Consider the following 7491-nt stretch of genomic DNA (forward strand, 5'->3'; position numbering starts at 1 on the left):
TCCAGATGACAGCTGTGCAAAAGCTCAGTAAGAAAATGGCTCAGATTGGAGCAAGCCAGAGGGCCCCAGGAGGGACATTTCAAGAAAGAAAAAGCCACAAAACCCAAACAAAACAAAACAACAATAATAAAACTGAGAGAGAATCTGAAAGCTTTGCTAACGTGATCAAGTGGACAATTGCACTGAGAGGTATTTTACAAGACTGTTGGAAGGTATAAGAAGACTTGGCCATGGGTTCAAATAAACTATGCAAAAGGGAAAAATGAATTAAGTAATCATTGACTCCTGAAAACACAGAAATTGTACAAGGAAAGAAATGTAATCATAGTATAATTCTTGGCTCCTCAGTGAAGAATATTTGCATAATCATAATGATGAAAACATTAAATTGCAATGTAAGTCTATTGGGAGAATGGAGGAGAGGGAGATTTGTAAGAAAATTGAATCCTCATCTACTATAATAAGACACCAATAGATTAATTATAATGAACCAGAAGACAACAATGCATGCATATTATTTAGCAATATGGAAGTAAATGTTAGAAGAAACAGTTAAAAAATTGAAAGTGAGTTGAGGCAAGTGGGGGGAGGAAGGACATGGGGTCTTGTCCGTTTTTTGTAGGATAATGTAGTATAAGCCTTTTAGACTAGAGTAATATAGCATTGTAAATCAGTACATATTACTTAGACAAAAATAATGATTAATTTGAAAAGAATCAATGGGGATTGAACATAAGGATAGAAGGTTATTTTTACCTCCATTTCCTGAACCTCTGCTACTAGATATCCTGTGGTTTCCTCCTGGCCATAATCAGAAAGGAAAGGGTCTGAAAAATTCTTTCACACTGAGATCCTAGGTACTTAAGGGGCTATCCTTGAGAAGGAACATTCTGGGGTGGAGAGGGGGCTATACATTTCAAAAGAGGAATTTGGAGCAAGGTAATGCTAAGCGAGAAATAATTTCTAAATATCAATGTATGGGCATTAGCGCAGGTCCTGACCAGGATGTGGTTTGGTTCCATGGGTGGATGGGTGAGATATCTTGTTGTGGAGAAACTTTTACTATGTTCTCAGAGTTGCGTAATAAAAACAAACATTTGTGTTGCATTTATAAAGTACTTTCACCTATGTCATCTTATCTGAGTCCTATAAGGTCAAGGTCATCCAGCTAAAACATGAATAAGGATGGAGCAGCACTAGGATCCAGGACTGGCTGCCAGTGATCCTGGCCTCTGTATTAGTCCATCAAGATGCTTTCATTTGAATTTCCTGTGGCCCCCTCCCCACTGCCCTTAAAAAGACTCACTTGGCCACTGAACTTGGGCTGTGCATGCCACAGCTGTTCCAGAATCCCTCCACCAGCCTGCTTTGCACCCTGCTTCATTTCTTTCTAAGTACTGAACAAAGGTGAACAAAGGAAAGGCAGGGGCATCAGCAAAGGAATGTCAGGCAGGTGAGGTTGGGTGGAGAAGCAGTTAGTGCAAAACCGGGCCCCAGTGCCCTTTCTGTATGGTGACTGGAATTATAAACATGGCACCTATGTCTCAAGGCTTATCTCATCAGATTCACAGAACTGAGCCCCTTTCCATTGACTAACACTCAAGGCAGAAGGGCATTTAGAATCATGTGTGCTAACAGAAGCATGTGAAGAGAGGTATAATCATTGATTGCCCTCTGATCAGCAAACAACCCAAAGTGCAGACACAGCAGTCTTCACAGAAAGTTTATTAGCCTTTCCAACAAGGAACCAAAAACTACATGGAGGGTCTGCCCCATCAGGGCTTCTCTGATTGCCTCCAACCAGACACCTGGCAAGTTGGATGCCATCCAGAGCAATGTCCCAATCAGCACCTCGAGAAAATCCACCAACTCTAGCCCAAAGCCTGGGAAGTTTCCCCAATTTGGGAACATTGGGAGGGGCCAAGCTTGGAAGGTGAAAGATGACTGATGAGAATTTTGCTCCAAAGTTCTTCAAGGGAGGAAGTTCTTCAAGGGATGGCCCCTGGTAATGCCCAAAGACACACTGTTTGCCCCAGTTTTGGGAATCTGAGTGGGTTGGCCTTTGTCCCACTAGTGGTTGAATTTCCCCAGGCAGGCCTCCCTGCAAAGCTAGGATGGAGAATGATGGTGCCTGAATAGTAAGGATGCCTCTGCCACATTTCCTCCTTTTCTTGATAGCTCCTCCTTCTCTGCGTTCCACTTTGTGATCAATCTAGGAGGCTGTGAACCCCAGATTCGTCCTTTGATCCATCTAGAAAAATCCATAGGATCAACAGAAACACGTTCACATTGAAATACTTGAGATTTGATGGGACTTTCCCTGGATGCTTTGCATTTTAACATAGGAGACATGAGAAAGTCAATCTTTACCTAGAACTTCAGGCACTGACATACAGCCTGTGGCTGCATTCAAAGACGTATAGAAGTTTAGAGCTAGCAGAACTCCTGGAAATCACCTGTTCGCACCTTCACTTTATAGAGGGGAAAACTGAGGCCCAGAGAGAGGAAGGGACTTGCTCATAGCGCTTAAGAATTTAGTAGCAGAGAACCCAAGTCCTTCTATCTTGTGGTTCCATCATCCCCTAAAATATTTTCTTTCTCTGCATAGTCAAAACTGGTTCATCACCACTATGTCTGTGTTTTAGCCCCTAAGAAGGGAGGAAGATTGAAAGAAATCAAAGAAGACACAAAGAAATGGAAAGATATTCTGTGCCTTTGGATTGCAAAAATAAACATAATTAAAATATCCACATTACCTGAAGCAATCTACAGACTCAGTGCAATCCCTATCAAAGTCCCAGTGACATTTTTCACAGAAATGGAACAAAGAATCCTGAAATTTATATGGAACAATAGAAGACCCAGAATAGCCAAAAGAATCCTGAGAAGAAAGAACAAAGCTGGAGGTAAAATACTCCCTGATTTCAAAACATACTACAAAGCTATAGTAATCAAAACAGCATGTTACTGGTGCAAGAACAGATATATGGATTAATGGAACAGAATCGAGAGCCCAGAAATAAACCCACACATCTGTGGACAGCCAATATTCAACAAGGAAGCCAAGAGCATACCAGGGAGAAAGGAAAGTCTCTTCAATAAATAGTGTTGGGGAAACTGGACAGCCACATGCAAAAGAATGAAAATAGATCATTATCTTACACCATACACAAAAATTAACTCGAAATGGAGTAAGACTTGAATGTAAGGCCTGAAACCATAAAACTTCTATAAGAAAACATTGGCAGTATGCTCTTCAATGTCGATCTTAGCAGCATCTTTTTGAATATCATGTCTCCCCAGGCAAGGGAAACAAAAGAAAAAATAAACAAATGGGACTACATCAAACTAAAAGTTTTCTGCAAGGCAAAGGAAACCATCAATAAAATGAAAAGACAACCTAACAATTGGGAGAAGGTATTTGCAAACCTTATATCTGATAAGAGGTAAATATCCAAAATATATAAAGAACACATACATCTCAACAACTAAAAAACTAACAACCCAATTAAAAAATGGGCAAAATATCTGAACAGACGTTTTCCCAAAGAAGATATACAGGTAACCAACAGGCACATGAAAAGATGTTTAACATCACTAATCATTAGGGAAATGCAAATCAAAACTACAATGAGATATCACCTCATCCCGGTCAGAATGGCTATAATTAACAAGACAAGAAATAACAAGTGTGGGAGAGGATGTGAAGAAAAGGGAGCTCTCATTCGCTGTTGGTGGGAATGTAAACTGGAATAGCCACTATGGAAAATAGCGTGAAGATTCCTCAAAAAATTAAGAATAGATCTACCATATGATCCAGCTATTCCACTGCTGGATATTTATACAAAGAACATAAAAACACGAATGTGTAAAGATGTATGACCCCTATGTCCATTGCAGTGTTATTCATAATAGCCAAGACTTAGAAACAACCTAAGTGCCCATTGACAGATGAATGGATAATGTGGTATATATACACAAGGGAATACTACTCAACTATAAAAAAAGATGAAATCTTGCCATTTGCAACACATAGATAGACCTTAATATTATCATGCCAAGCAAAATAAGTCAGAGAGAGAAAGTCAAATATCATATGATTTCATTCAGAAGATAAAAACAACAATAAACAAATACATAGATACAGAGATTAGCTTGGTGGTTACCAGAGGGGAAGAGGGGAGGGAGGAGGGCAAAAGAGGTGATAGGGCACATGTGTACAGTGATGGATGGTAATTAGTCTTTGGGTGGTAAACATGATGTAATCTATGCAGAAATCAAAATACGATGTATACCTGAAATTTATATAATGTTATAAACCAGTGTTACCTCAATTAAAAAAAAAAAAGAAGGGAGGAAGAAAAAGGAAGTATGGGGTAAACCATTTCCTTTTAAGGGAGTAACTCAGAGCTTGCAGGCATCACTTCCACACACATACTTAGTCACAAGACCACATATAGCTGTAAGGGAGCAGCATCCCAGGGCTTAAGCTTTATCGTAGAATGCAGGAGAGAAAGGAAGTTATGTTTGCATCTCAGATGACAACTCTTCCCGATCCACATTATGTTTATTATCCTCTACCTTATGCTCAAATTAGAAAATCGGGTATCATGCTTGACTCTTCCCTCATCATCTTAACATATCGTATTCAGAATTACCAAATCCTATCTATTCTATCTTCTGATGGTCCCTTGAAGCAGTCCAATTATCTCCAGCCCCTATGCCATTATTTAGTCCAACCTGACAAAAATCTCTCTCTCCTGGATTACTGCAATAGCTTTCTCATTGGCCTCCCTGACTCCACTTTTGCTTCCATACAATCCATCTGTTATGTGCTGAATTATGCCCCACCTCCCAAAATTAGTATGTTGAGGTCTTAACCCCCAGTAACTTATAATGTGACTATATTTGGAGACAGGATCTTTAAAGAGATAATTAAGTTAAAGTAAGGTCATTAGGTGGGGCCTTACCCAATATGACTAGTGTCCTTATAAGAAGAGAAAATTGGGGCACAAATAGGTACAGAGGGAATATAACATGAAGGCATAGAGAGAAGACAGCTATCTGGAAATTGAGGAGAGAGGCCTCAGCAGAAACCACCCCTGACAACACCATAATCTCAGACTTCTAGCCTCCAGAACTCTGAGAAAATTAATTTCTGTTGTTTATGACAGCCCTATCAAACTAATACAGTGAATTAAAACAACAGCTATTACAAAACTAGTACACCATCCTCCACACTGCCTCCAGAGTGACTTTTACTAAATGCAAAGTTGGTCATGCGAGTTCTCTGTTTAAATCCCTCAATGGGCCTTTGCTTTCAGTCTCACCAAGAGCAATTAGAAAGCTGGGGAAAATTTTAAAAAATATACGTGTGTATGTTAGGAAACAAAGTAAGTCTCAATAAATTTAAGAGAATTGAAATAATGTCAAGCATCTTTTCTGACCATAATGCTATGAAACTAGAAATCAATTACAAGAAAAAAGCTGGGAAAGGGGCAAAGATGTGGTGATTAAACAATATGCTACTAAACCACCAATTGATCATTAAAGAAATCAAATGAGAAATCAAATATTATCTGGAGACAAATGAAAATGAAAACAAACCATACCAACTCACTTGGGATGCAGCCAAAGTGATCCTGAAAGGGAAATTCATTGCAATACAGGCTCACCTCAACAAACAAGAAAAATCTCAAATAAGTAATCTCAAACTACGCCTAACAGAATTAGAAAAAGAAGAACAAAAAAAGCCCAAAGTCAGTAGAGGGAGGGAAATAATAAAAATTAGAGCAGAAATAAATGAAATTGAAATAAAAAAGACAGTAGAATGGATCAATGAAACAAAGAGCTGGTTCTTTGAGAACATAAACAAAATTGACAAACCCTTAGCCAGGCTCACTAAGGAAAAAAGAGAGAAGACTGAAATCAATAAAATTAGAAATGAAAGAGGAGAAATTACAATGGATACCACAAAAATACAAAAGATTATAAGAGAATACAATGAAAAACTATATGCCAACAAATTGGCCAACCTAGAAGAAATGGATAAATTCTCAGACTCTTACAACCTCCCAAAAATGAATCAAGAAGAAATAGAGAATCTGAATAGACCAACCATAAGTAAAGAGAGTGAAGCAGTAATCAAAAACCTCCCCAAAGATAAAAGTCCAGGACCAGACAGCTTCTCTGGAGAATTCTACCAAACATTCAAAGAAGATTTAATACCTATCCTTCTCAAACTATTCCAGAAAATTGAGGAAGATGGAACACTTCCTAACACATTCTACAAGGCCAACATCACCCTGATACCAAAGCCAGACAAGGTCAACATGAAGAAGGAAAATTACAGGTCAATATCGCTGATGAACATAGATGCAAAAATCCTCAACAAACTATTGGCAAACTGAATACAGCAATACACTGAAAAGATCATACACCACGGTCAAGTGGGATTTATACCAGGGATGCAGGGATGGTTCAACATCCATAAATCAATCAATGTGATACACCACATTAATAACAAAATGAGGAACAAAAATCACATGATCATCTCAATAGATGCAGAGAAAGCATTCGACAAGATCCAAGATCATTTATGATAAAAAAACACTCAATAAAATGGGTATAGAAGGAAAGTACCACAACGTAATAAAGATCATATATGACAAACCAACAGCCAATATCATACTCAATGGGGAAAAACTGAAAGCCATCCCTCTGAGGACAGGAACAAGACAACTCTCACCACTCTTATTCAACATAGTACTGGAGGTTTTGGCCAGAGCAATTAGGCAAGAAATAAAAGGAATCCAAATAGGCAATGAAGAAGTGAAACTCTCGCTGTTTACAGATGACATGATTTTATATACAGAAAACTCTAAAGAATCCATCAGAAAGCTATTAGAAATAATCAACAATTACAACAGTCTTGCAGTATACAAAATGAACTTACAAAAATCAGTTGCATTTCTATACTCTAATAATGAACTAACAGAAAGAGAATTAAGAACACAATTCCATTCACAATCGCAACAAAAAGAATAAAATATCTTGCAATAAATTTAACCAAGAAAGTGAAAGACCTAAACAATGAAAACTACAAGACTTTTCTGAAAGAAACTGATGACGACATAAAGAAATGGAAAAACATTCAATGCACATAGATTGGAAGAATAAACATAATTAAAATATCCGTACTACCCAAAGCAATCTACAGAGTCAATGCAATCCCAATCAGAATCTCAATGACATTCTTCACAGAAATAGAACACAGAATCCTAAAATTCACATGGGGCAACCAAAGACCCTGAGTTGCTAAAGTAATCCTGAGAAAAAAGGACAAAGCTGGAGGCATAACAATCCCTGACTTCAAAATGTACTACAAAGCTATAGTGATCAAAACAGCATGGTACTGGCACATAGATCAATGGAACAGAATTGGAAGCTCGGAAATAAAACCACACATCTACGGACACCTAATCTTTGACA

The sequence above is a fragment of the Equus caballus genome, chromosome X, assembly GCF_041296265.1.
Source record: "Equus caballus isolate H_3958 breed thoroughbred chromosome X, TB-T2T, whole genome shotgun sequence".
In the NCBI taxonomy this organism is placed as follows: domain Eukaryota; kingdom Metazoa; phylum Chordata; class Mammalia; order Perissodactyla; family Equidae; genus Equus; species Equus caballus.